This window comes from Ahaetulla prasina, chromosome 12, assembly GCF_028640845.1.
Source record: "Ahaetulla prasina isolate Xishuangbanna chromosome 12, ASM2864084v1, whole genome shotgun sequence".
NCBI lineage: Eukaryota > Metazoa > Chordata > Lepidosauria > Squamata > Colubridae > Ahaetulla > Ahaetulla prasina.
In genome coordinates, this window is record NC_080550.1 from 19,405,878 (window position 1) to 19,418,639 (window position 12,762).

General features: G+C 42.4%; 1 protein-coding gene and 1 long non-coding RNA gene across 7 annotated transcripts in view; one reads left to right on the forward strand and one right to left on the reverse strand.

Annotated features, from left to right (window-relative positions):
• Positions 1 to 12,762, forward strand: part of WWOX (WW domain containing oxidoreductase) — a 736,218-nt gene that overhangs the window by 467,389 nt on the left and 256,067 nt on the right. The gene's annotated exons all lie outside the window — the stretch shown is intronic.
• The window catches only part of LOC131184147 (uncharacterized), a 153,136-nt gene that overhangs the window by 44,037 nt on the left and 96,337 nt on the right, over positions 1 to 12,762 (reverse strand). The window contains exon 3 of one of the 4 annotated variants that reach the window (XR_009151924.1): positions 4,836 to 8,143. The exons of the other annotated variants lie outside the window; for them this stretch is intronic. This is a non-coding gene — a long non-coding RNA (uncharacterized LOC131184147). Of the gene's footprint in view, positions 1 to 4,835; positions 8,144 to 12,762 lie in introns of those variants that run through there. 4 annotated transcript variants of the gene reach the window in all.

Genomic DNA, 12,762 nt, shown 5'->3' on the forward strand with positions numbered 1-12,762 from the left:
TTTGTTCTAGTCATTTAATTAATTTTATTTGTAGGAGCCATGTACTGCTTTGGTTTGACACACTTAACAATGCCTGGTTAATGAATAAAGCAATAGATACAATAATAGATTCATGAATAAAAATAAATAAATGTAATATAAAAGGTAAAGGTTACCCTTGCACATATGTGCTATTCGTTCCTGACTCTAGGGAGCGGTGCTCATCTCCGTTTCAAAGCTGAAGAATCAGCGCTGTCCGAAGACGTCTCCATGATCATGTGGCCGGCATGACTAAACACCAAAGGCGCCTGGAACGCTGTTACTTTCCCACCAAAGGTGGTCCCTATTTTTCTATTTGCATTTTTTACGTGTTTTCGAACTGCTAGGTTGGCAGAAGCTGGGACATATAACGGGAGCTCATCCCATTATGCAGCACTAGGGATTTGAACCACTGAACTGCCAACCTTTCAATCAACAAGCTCAGTGTCTTACCCACTGAGCCACCGCGTCCCTATATAATGTAATATAATATAATGTAATATAACATCAACCAATTTCCTGATATTGCACCTCACTGAAACCAGAAGCCTTCAGGACAAAATCGTGACTTAACTGTTCACCAGAATGGTAGGAAATTAACCTGTGCCATCACATCTTCTCCACTAGATGGCGACCTTCAGCAGACAGTCATGGTCTACCCTACTGGGTATGAAGGGTATTTGAAAGAGATGGGTTGTATACGATATAAAAATCATACAACAATAATCATTGAAACACATTAAAAACAATAACCAAAAACTATTAAAACCATAAAAACAACAATCTATGAGAGTACAGTCCAATTTATTAAAAATATAGCCAAATGAATGATATACGCTAGTTAAACTTATAACAATATAGTAATTACTTAATACACACACACACACACACACATACACACACACGTATTGTAACTTTTTGCGTATACATAAAATTTTGTCACATGTGCATGAGGGGTTTTGTTTGGAGCTAACAACTTTACACGAGGTTGTTTGCTCAGTTGAAATACTGAGTGTTGCATAGAATTATTTTCTGTGTTTACATATTATTTGAAGGAAAGTGGATAAACTTTTAGACGAATAGAGTAATTTTAAGCCAGCCTGAGAAAAACTAGTCTCAGAGGAACCTCTACAAAACAGACAGTGCAAAATGGTGCTGATAGAAATTTCCGTAAACTTGGCACCAATACAGAAAAGATTTGACGTCATCATCTTTATTATGGTCATTAACCAGCGCAAAGAAAGGATTTGATCTCTGCAATTAGGAACTTAGTATACACTGAAGGTCAACAGAAGGATATCAGTAATCGGTCTTAAAGCCCAGAAAAGTTTATCCTGTATGGTGGTAATATGTCCAATAATATTGGGTTTAATTATAAGCAGTAAAAGGGACACAGTGGCTCAGTGGGTAAGACTCTGAGCTTGTTAATTGAAAGCTCAGCAGTTCAGTGGTTCGAATCCCTAGTGCCGCGTAATGGAGTGAGCTCCCGTGACTTGTCCCAGCTTCTGCCAACCTAGCAGTTCGAAAGCACATAAAAAATGCAAGTAGAAAAATAGGGACCACCTTTGGTGGGAAGGTAACAGTGTTCCGTGCGCCTTTGGCGTTGAGTCATGCCGGCCACATGACCACGAAGACGTCTTCGGACAGCGCTGGCTCTTCGGCCTTGAAACGGAGATGAGCACTGCCCCCTAGAGTCGGGAACAACTAGCACATATGTGCTAGTCTTTTACCATCTTTAAAAAGCAAGGCCAAGCTGTACGTTTTGGCTTAGATGTTCGTGGCAATTGTTACATTAATCTTGCATTCCGTAGAGGTACTCCTTGATTTGCAAAGATTTGTTTAGCGGTCATTAAAAAGTTACAGTGGCACTGAAAAAATTTGCCTTGCTTACGACCATTGCAGCATCCCCGTGGTCACATGATCAAAATTCAGACTCTTGGCCAATGATTCATATTTATGACAGCTGCAGTATCCCGGGGTCATGTGATCACCTTTTGTGACCTTCTGACAAACAGAATTAATGGGGGAGTCTTAACAAACAGTGTTACTAATTTAACAATTGCACTGATTCACTTAACAATTGTGTCGGAAAACGGGGGAAAAACTCACTTAACAGTAGATATTTTGGGTTCCATTGTGGTTGCAAGTCAAGAACTCCCTTTACCTAATATCTGATCTGATCCCTCGCATCCTGGACATAAACTGTTTCAACTCCTACCCTCAAAACGACGCTATAGAGCACTGCACACCAGAACAACTAGACACAAGAACAGTTTTTTCCCGAAGGCCATCACTCTGCTAAACAAATAATTCCCTCAACACTGTCAGACTATTTACTGAATCTGCACTACTATTAATCGTTTCATAGTTCCCATCATCAATCTCTTTCCACTTATGACTGTATGACTATAACTTGTTGCTGGCAATCCTTATGATTTATATTGATATATTGATCATCAATTGTGTTGTAAATGTTGTACCTTGATGAACGTATCTTTTCTTTTATGTACACTGAGAGCATAAGCACCAAGACAAATTCCTTGTGTGTCCAATCACATTTGGCCAATAAAAAATTCTATTCTATTCTATTCTATTCTATTAATAGTCAGTGACACAATCTATAAAGTTTAAGGAGGTAAAGTCAATTCACCCATCTAACTCTGGTGAGAAAAAAAATGTGATTTCCCCCCCCCCCTTGCATCTGGAATTGGGATGGAACAAGAGAGTGAAGGTACTTAGAGTGACAGAGAATAGGATGTATGGTGGGAATAAAGTAGTTTTTAATTTCCTTTTTCTGTATCAATTCTTTTGGGGGTAAATTATGGAGATTCTCCATCATCCAGGTCATGGTTGTCCCAAAGGTGCTTTTTCAAGAAGCAACCAGACTTTCTCTTTTTTTCTTTGAAGACCTTTCGCTTCCCATCCAAGAAGCTTCTTCAGCTCACAGCTGAAGAAGCTTCTTGGAGGAGAAGCAAAACATCTTCAAAATTAAAAAAAAGGCCTCTTGAGAAAGCATCTTTGGGACCTTTTGGGGGTATAGAATTAATTTGAGGTCTTCTTTAAAGGTGAGGAAAAGTATTTCTTTGCTACTTAGAGGATGGTTTATGTGTGCAAAATTGTTGACATTTATTTTGCCCTCAATTGTAACTACTTTGGATAGTTGCTTGGGTATAAACTCATCACCTCCATAGTACTTATGTTCTGTGGATACTTTTACTGCAGCCCCTAAATGTCTTTTGTATGTAGATGTCTTTAGAATTAAACTTTCTTCTGCTTTTCTTGGCTTTTGCATCCACCCTAGAGGCATAAATAAAATTAACATTCTAAATGATGATGGTACGAGGGAGTCACGTATGGAAAATATTTCAACAGAAAAAAACATGTAGGCTTTGGGAGGCTTTTGGGATGTGTATTTATGCACCCATGTATCCATGCACAAATACACGCTTGTGATCTTCACAAGAGTTTTGAATTACTCCCTGCAATAAGCCGTGCTTTAATGTCTATGTGAGCTTTCTGTTTCTAGCTTAAAGTTCTTACTCACATTTTCCTCGTCCCCTCTCCCTCTCCCTCCATGGAGGCGCAAGGTATTAATCAAATGAACTTGTAAAAGATGGCCTTTATTAAATTATTTTTATAATGAGTTCCTCTTACCAAGAAATACAGTGTTAAAAGGGTGATATCACTTAAATTAATTAGCATAAGGAACGCGAGGCGGATGGAAGCGAGTGGATCTTAATCAATAGCAATATGATTACACCTATGCAGCAATTATAAATTATTTAAAAGAGTACCCCTAGGTTACTGACTACTTGCCTTTAAATTAAATTCCCTGTCAATAATTGATGCAAAGAATTAATGTGAGAACACCTTCAGTTACTGAAAACTTTTTTAAGGTGGCATAAAATATTGAACCATTGCCTGTCATTAGCAGATAACTTGTCTCTTTTGTAGAGCATCCTTCTTTGTTAAATTGGCCAAGAAGGGCCTCCAGAGCATGAAAGATGGCTAATGGAGGGTGTTGACACAGAAACTCATCAATTTCAAGTAGGAGAGATGTGTCAAAGATCTGATGGATCTCGCCTTAAAATCCAGTGCTCGTAGATGCATTTTGGGGAGCCCGTGCTCCTTGCTTTTGTCAAAATGAAATTTACTTCCTGAAGGTTCCACATCCCAGTTGAAGACTTTGATCTGGGAACAGGGATGAAATCCAGCAGGTTCTGGAGAACCGGTAGCGGAAATTTTTAGCAGTTTGGAGAACCGGTAGTGGAAGTTTTGAGTAGTTCAGAGAACCGGCAAATACCACCTCTGGCTGGCCTCAGAGTGGGGTGGGAATGGAAATTTTGCAATATCCTTTCCCAGGAGTAGGGGAGGAATGGGGATTTTGCAGTATCCTTCCCCTGAAGTGGGGTGGGAATGGAGATTTTACAGTATCCTTCTGCTGGAGTGGGGTGGGAATGGAGATTTTGCAGTATCTTTCCCCTGCCATGCCCACCAAGCCACACCACACCCACCAAGCCATGCCCACGGAACCGGTAGTAAAAAAATCACCACTGCCTGGGAACATACTAGAGTTTATTAACAGCATTTCTATGTATGCGTTGAATCGCTCACAAAATAACTTGGTTTATTCCTTTAGAACAGTGAGGATCCCCGAGGCAGGAATTCTTGGATGGTTGTGAAAATTTACATTTGGATTGCCTTAGTGGGATTCAGAGGACACCCCTGTCCTCTGAATCCCACAAAAGAACTGGTTATTAAATGTAGCAGAGCACATTGGATGTGCATTTGGGTCTCCATGCTGATAGTGGAAAAAGAGAAACTGATTGCAACCTGTTTCATGAATGTGTTGTAGTTCACACTGAGGACATTGGCATAATGTGAAGGGAAGGCTGTGCTTTCCATTTTCCATTTCCATTAACTTGGTTTTAACCAAGTTAAAACAGTACCGCTTTTGTTCCCTGGTTATGTCTGGAAGACCCTGTAAGTAGTCTATTAACATTATCAGTGACTGTTATTGGATCTATAACTGTTGGCCTCTTGTTGGCAACTCAACAAGAGTTGAATATTTTGTGGTTGTCATTGTAGTTTCGGGTGGCTCTTAAATATTGTAAATTAAAAGAAAGATTAGCAAGAGAAATCCAAATGAAACAGATTAGTGAACAGTCGCTTACTGATTGCATACAGTGTTGTCCATAGCCAGATTTTTTCCCTGGAATTGGTCGCAACAGACTTCTTTAAAATGGTAGCCAAGAAAAAGAGGTCCTAAGTTAGTGCTAACATCCCAATCCACTGTTTGGGTGTACAAGAGACTTTCACAAGATCTGGTAGGAACTCCGCTACAACCACACCAAGGAATTCAGAGGATAACCATCAATTTGAATTGATGGATAGGTTGGCCAAATGTTGAGTAGTTACATTGCCAGACAAACCATGATCTTGAATTCAGATGTGCATTTAGTTTTTGTTCCAGCAAAAACAGTTACTCTTGCTTTCTTGGACTTTGGGGGGAAAAAACAGTCTATTATCAGACTATCCAGCTATGTCTCTCTCAGAGAGGTGGTGACCCCAAGTTCTTCCTCAACAGCTGGCAACTGATATCTGATCCCGGAGCAATACTAATTCCTCCTCAAGGCAGCAGACAGGATATATTTACCAAGAACAGATCAAGTTTGAGTTTCAGGCAGGGAAGTGCAAGGGAAGTGAAATATATTCAGTTGTTTGTTTTGATTGAAGCCTTTAGAAGAACTTCCTACAGGTTCAGCCCATATTAACACTGAGATCATCTTTACTTGTTGTTGTTGTTAGTTGTGAAGTCGTGTCCGACCCATCGCGACCCCATGGACAACATTCCTCCAGGCCTTCCTGTCCTCTACCATCCTCTGGAGTCCATTTAAGCTCACGCCGACTGCTTCAGTGTCTCCATCCAGCCACCTCGTTCTCTGTCGTCCCCTTCTTCTTTTACCCTCAATCTTTCCCAGCATTAGGCTCTAATCCAGTGAGTCCTTCTTTCTCATTAGGTGGCCAAAGTATTTGAGTTTCATCTTCAGGATCTGGCCTTCTAAAGAGCAGTCAGGGTTGATCTCCTCTAGGACTGACTTGTTTGTTCACCTTGCAGTCCAAGGGACTCGCAGGAGTCTTCTCCAGGACCAGAGTTCAAAGGCCTCAATTCTTTGGTGCTCAGCCTTTCTTATGGTCCAACTTTCACAGCCATACATCACAACTAGGAAAACCATAGCCTTAACTATACGCACTGTCTCTGCTTTTTGCTTAGATGTGAGCTAAACCATAGTACAATTGGCCATGTTGTCACCTTACTACTCGAGTCTAGGGTGCTAAGAATGATGACATGTTCTCAGAGCATAAACAAACATAGGTACAGATTGGAACCATTTGTGATCTCACTGCAAAGAAAATCAGGAATGCGCCATCAAATACACCGCAGTCTATCTAATACATCTTTTAACACAGTAGATTTACAATATACCAGACAGTTTTTTTTAGCTCCACTTGGGGAAGTTATCAATTGAAAACTGGAAACTTCAGCAGGCAAAATATATGTTATTCCACTATGTTCCAAATGTGATCTTACCAAGGTCATCCAACAGAAGTCTTCCGAGTGGTTAATGGCCTTCTTGGCATAGGCTATAAGGTTCAATGGATTCAGTGGTTAATGACCCACTATGACCAATTTGCTGGTCATTTTGTGGGTGAAATGGCCTGGAGGCCATTATTATGATAGAAAAGGAAAATACCAGGACATGTTCTGGTCATAGATTTCCATTGAGAAACAAGAATCATAATTTTGCAGCTTGACTCAGATCCATGAAGAATGTAAACTGATTGGGTCACTAAGTGCAGGGATGCAAACTTTACAACTGCTCAGAGAGTTGTAAAATCCAATTTAATTCGTAGAGAACCAACCAGTGGCAATGTTCTGATTGAATCCCAGAATCGATGGTGCATAAACAACCAGTTTCAAGAAATAAAGGCAGCAGCCCATATTCAGTCTGGTCCAAAGTCCAGATTTCAAAAATCAGGCATGTTATCAGGAATCTTATGGGCTATGACAAAAGTTGTTCTTGTCCTGAATGGGCCATAAATACCCAACGTTCCTTGACTTCTGCCGAAGTTGAGGCTTAAACAACCCTAATTTGCGACTTAGATCTTAGAAAGTCTCATATTTATACAGATGTGTTTCCTTGCAAGTGGATGATCCACCATGTTCGTTTGTGTGTATGGCTTTCCACAACTGAACAACATTGTTAAATTGGCCTTGAGTCCAGTTCAGAATCTCAATCTACCAAGACCTGAGATGGGAAGGCTGAGCTTTTTTCCTCCCCTAGTGGTGGCTGAATTTAGCTTTTGGACTCTTAAGCTGATATGCCTATTCAGTTGATGCCTCATCGGATTAAACCGATGGGTCCAAATGAGCCCTAACATATAAATTTTAGCCACAGAATTCAACAGTTTATTTCCAGTTAAGAAACTGTGGGTTATATATGCAGGAAGGGAAAGATAAATTTCAGTGTTTACATGGTCAGGATGCAGATGATGATGATAATTTATTTTATTTATTTATTGTTTAAAGTTTACAGCCAAAGTAAAAACAATTAGTACAAAAATTAAAACCAGTTTAAAAGGAAAATTTAAAGTTGGTTGCAGACTTAAAACCAATAAAACCCCATTATTAAAACCCCATTAGGCCAGTCCTGCACGATGGAATAGAAATGTTTTCACCTCGCGTTGAAAGATCCGAAGATCAGGGAGTTGGCAGATACCTGGTGGTAGCTCGTTCCAGAGGGTTGGTGCCCCCACAGAGAAGGCCCTCCCCCTGGGCGCCGCCAGCCGGCATAATGATGATGATGATGATGAGAAGGAGGAGGAGGAGGAGGAGGAGGTGGTGGTGGTGGAGGAGGAGGAGGATAGTGATGTTATCCATTCAGTCATGTACAACTCTTGGCAATTTCAGGGACTAGATCTTTCCATTTCTTCCAATCTTGCACTCCTTCTTTGAGTTGTTCTGTGCTTTGGCTGATGTCAGCTTTGATGGTGCCCTGCCATCGTGTTCTTTGGCACACTGGTTTCCTTTCACCACCAACTCTGCTTTCTCTAGCAAATTCCCCTGTATGACACGGGCAAAATAAGTGAGATGCAGTTTTGGGCTTTGCCCAAAAATCAGCAAGGCACACTCTAAAAACCAACTTTTAACCAGGGCCTCTAGTGGCGCAACAGGCTAATGCAGCCTATTATTAACATCAACTGCTTGCAATATTGCAGGTTCAAGTCCCACCAGGCCCAAGGTTGACTCAGCCTTCCATCCTTTATAAGGTAGGTAAAATGAGGACCCAGATTGTTGGGGGGCAATAAGTTGACTTTGTATATAATATACAAATGGATGAAGACTATTGCTTGACATAATGTAAGCCGCCCTGAGTCTTCGGAGAAGGGCGGGATATAAATGCAAAAAAACAAAAACAAAAAAAACTTCCTTATTCTAGGACAGGATTGTCAAACTCCCGGCTGGTGGACCAGATGTGTCACGTTACTGGCCCCGCCCCTGCCCAGTTTAGCGAAGGGAAAAAAAATCCCGATACATCATGTGACGCCATTGTGAAGGCACAAGTTTGACACCCCTGTTCTAGCAGATACGGTTTTTCAGTTATTCTTTCTAGTCATAGCCATAACTAGATAAAGCAAGGACATCTCTGTATTTTGGTCAAGGAATCATGTATACAAATATGTTCTGAGTGGCATATTCTCATGGTGTCCAACTCAATTGGACAGGGTCTTATTTTCTTTTGACACACACACCCCCAACCGCAGCTGACTGTTGGGGGCGAGTCATTGGCCCCAACAGAAAGGGTTCGCAACTTGGGCGTTCTCCTGGATGGACAGCTGTCGTTTGAAGACCATTTGGCGGCCGTCTCCAGGAGAGCTTTTTACCAGGTCCGCCTGGTTCGCCAGTTGCGCTCCTTCCTTGACCGGGATGCCTTATGCACGGTCACTCATGCTCTTGTCACTTCTCGTCTGGATTATTGCAATGCTCTCTACATGGGGCTACCCCTGAAGTGCACTAGGAGGCTTCAGTTAGTTCAGAATGCAGCTGCGCGGGTGATTGAGGGAGCCACACGTTGCTCCCGTGTAACATTGCACCTGCGCAGTCTGCACTGGCTACCTGTGGTCTTTTGGGTGCGCTTCAAGGTGTTGGTTACCACCTTTAAAGCGCTCCATGGCTTAGGGCCCGGGTACTTACGGGACCGCCTGCTGTTACCTTATGCCTCCCACTGACCCGTACGCTCACACAGAGAGGGTCTTCTCAGGGTGTCGTCCGCCAAGCAATGTCGGCTGGCGGCCCCCAGGGGAAGGGCCTTCTCTGTTGGAGCACCTACCCTCTGGAACGAACTTCCCCCTGGTTTGCGTCAATTACCTGACCTTCGGACCTTTCGCCGTGAATTGAAAACGCACTTGTTTATCCAAGCGGGACTGGCTTAATTTTTAAACTTTTTGAATTTTAATAATTGTAATTGGGATATTTTTATGAATTTTATGGGTCAAATTTGACGGTTTTAAATTTTCGCCCATTTATAGAATATGTTATTTTAACTTTTGTCTTAATTTGTATATTGTACTGTTTTTATTCTGGCTGTACACCACCCTGAGTCCTTCGGGAGAAGGGCGGTATAAAAATCTAAATAATAAATAAATAAAATAAATAAATAAGGGCTTGGCCTTATTATCAGCAGGCCTTATTATTTTGGGGGTGCAGGAGGCAGCAAAGTTGGGACTATCGCTGCCGTCGCCTCCCCTCCTGTTCTTCGCACTGGCCAAGTGACCCAACGCGTCCCACCCCACCCCACCGCAATTGCAACAGCTGCTTCCCTTCCCCACCATCTCTTTATCAAGAGGGGTGGCAAGTGGGGCGGGGTGTGGGAGAAGCAAGATACGTGGAGCGAGACGTGCTCCCCTTGCTGTCTCTTCTCCCCCCCTCGGCGGGCATGGCAGGGCTCCTGCTTCTTGCTTAGCCACCCAATGCAATTTGGGGGTGGCAGGTAGAGCACATGAGAAGTGGGACGCATGTCTTACCTTTCCAGGTCCGTCGCATTCCTTGCTTTTGTATCCAGGGAAACACGCTGTAAAAGAAAACCTTTTCACGAGGTCAGGAAGCAGCCAGGCTGCTGTTGCCATTGAGGTTGGGTGGGACCAGGGGTGAAATCTAAAAAATTTCCCTACCAGTTCTGTGGGTGTGGCTTGGTGGTCAGGTGACTGAATGGGCATGGTCAATAATAATAAATAATAAAAATTAAAATAATAATAATAAAAATAATAAAGTATACAAAACTTGGGAGGCACCGGTCTACCTTCTTTAAAAATAGAGGCCCCAGTCTACCAATTGCCTTTTACTGAGAGGCCCTGGTCTACCCGGTCTATTATTACTGGTTCTGTGGGCGTGGCTTGGTGGGGAGGTAATGTGACTGGGTGGGCGTGGTCAACTTTTTTTTTCTTTTTACTTTTAAAAGCATTTTTTCTACAACCTCTTCAGGCACTGGTCTACTTTTTTAAAAATAGAGGCACTGGTCTACTAGCTGCCTACAGCACTGATCAGCTGTAGTGCGGCCCTTTGAAGTGCCACGGCAGTCATTTAAGGCCGTTTGCAGCTATATCACCACCGAGAGCTTCAGGGACAGAGAAGAGGAACAGCAAGGTGTGAACAGTGGGGGGGGGCAGGGATTTTTGCTACCGGTTCTCCGAACTACCTGCCCCCATCGCTACCGGATCACGCAATCCGGTCCAAACTGGGAGCATTTTATCCCTGGGTGGGACATGTGGGGCCGCTCAGCTGGCGCAAAGAACAGGGAGGGGAGGGCATGTCCCCTCCTTCCCTCCCCTCTGGCCTCACCGCCTCAACTCATTTTGGTTGTGCAGCAAGCAACCAGAGGAAATGGCGGGACCAGCTGCGCATGCGTGTAAGTAGTTGGGGGGGGGCTTATTTTGCAGGAGTGGCTTATATTATCGCATGCGCTGAAAAGCCCAATTGGGCTTATTATCCGGACATGTCTTATTTTGGTATCAACTTTAAAAAATTGGCAGATGTGCTCTGGCCAGCAATTCCTGGAAGAAGTTTTTACTTCAAGGCAGTGTAATCCCTCAGTGCAATATAGTTACTTCCAAGTAAACGTGTACCCGATCTAGCTTGATCTCTGAGGTGGTGCATTGAATAATAATATATGGCTTAAAGAAGATATATTTAGATGTAAAGGCCAGTCATACCTATCTAATAGATAAGATAAATCAGTTTCAGAAATCCTCCAGTGCATTTTATGATTCAGCTGCTATGGTTAACAAGCTGGCCACTAGTTTCTCAAGCATTATAAAATCCTGTTATAAAAGAGCAATAACTATTTTAGAGCAAAGGGGTTGACTTGCTTGAGGCAATTAGTCAGGCATGTATTGGCATTTTGGTTTAAGTAAACTAATCTCAGCAGCCAGTATCTAGATATGTTTCTCGGAGTGTGTGTGTCTGTGTGTAAGTGCGCACACTTGTTATAATTCCTGTAATCGGTAACCCCAGCCCTAGTTCACAAATCCTAAAAGTGTCTTTAGAACACGAGTCAAATTAATCCATGTTAAAGTCACAGATCCAGACAAGTCACTAACTGAGATTTGCTTAGTATAATAAGTAATATTGGCATGGCTACATGCAACATAATTTAGAGAAGTGAAACCAAATGTACCACATTAAATCTAAAATATAATACATGTGAGAGCCAGTTTGGTCTAGAGCTGGGGTGCCGAACCTGGTAGCTTTAAGAGCTGAGGATTCCCTATGGCTGGGGGCATTCTGGGAGTTGAAGTCCCAGCACTCTTAAAGTTGCCGTGGTTGGATACCTTGCTCTAGTGATTAAGTATCAGAGTGCAAACGGAGAGATTGGCGATTTATAATCCCATTTTAGATGCAAAGCCAGCTGGGTGACCTTGGGGTAATCACACTCAGCCGTGAGAAGGAAGCAATGGAAATCACTTCCAAAATCTTGCACCAAAAAGCAGCAGGCATTTACCAAGAATCAACACTGATTCAAAGGTAATACAGGTAGCCCAGGGGTGAAATGTAAAATTTGTTATTACTGGTTCTGTGGGCATGGCTTGGTGGGGAGGTAATGTGACTGGGTGGGCGTGGTCAACTTTTTTTTTTCTTTTTACTTTTAAAAGCATTTTTTCTGCAACCTCTTCGGCCAAAGAAGTTGTTAAAAATGCTTTTAAAAGCCTCTGGCGATCAGGCAACTCAGCTGGGATCACCAGAGGAGCCTTTTAAAAGCATTTTTTCTACAACCTGTTTGGCCAAAGGGGTTGTAGAAAAAATGCTTCTAAAAGGTTCTGACGATCCCAGCTGAACCATGCAATCATCAGAGGCTTTTTTTTTTTTTTACTTTTAACAGCATTTTTTTGGCCAAAGAAAAAAAGCTTTTAAAAGTAAAAAAAAAAACCCTCTGATGATCGCGTGGCTCAGCTGGGCAGGGGCAGGGATTTTTGCTACCGGTTCTCCAAACCACCCGCCACCATCTGTACCGGATCAGACGATCCAGTCTGAACCGGGAGCATCCACGCCTGAGGTAGTCCTTGACATACGACCACAATAGAGCCCCAAATCTCTGTTGCTAAGTGAGACATTTGTTACGTGAGTTTTGCTCCCGTTTTACTCGTGACTTTTATTGTTTTATCAATGTATAGAATACATAAAAATAG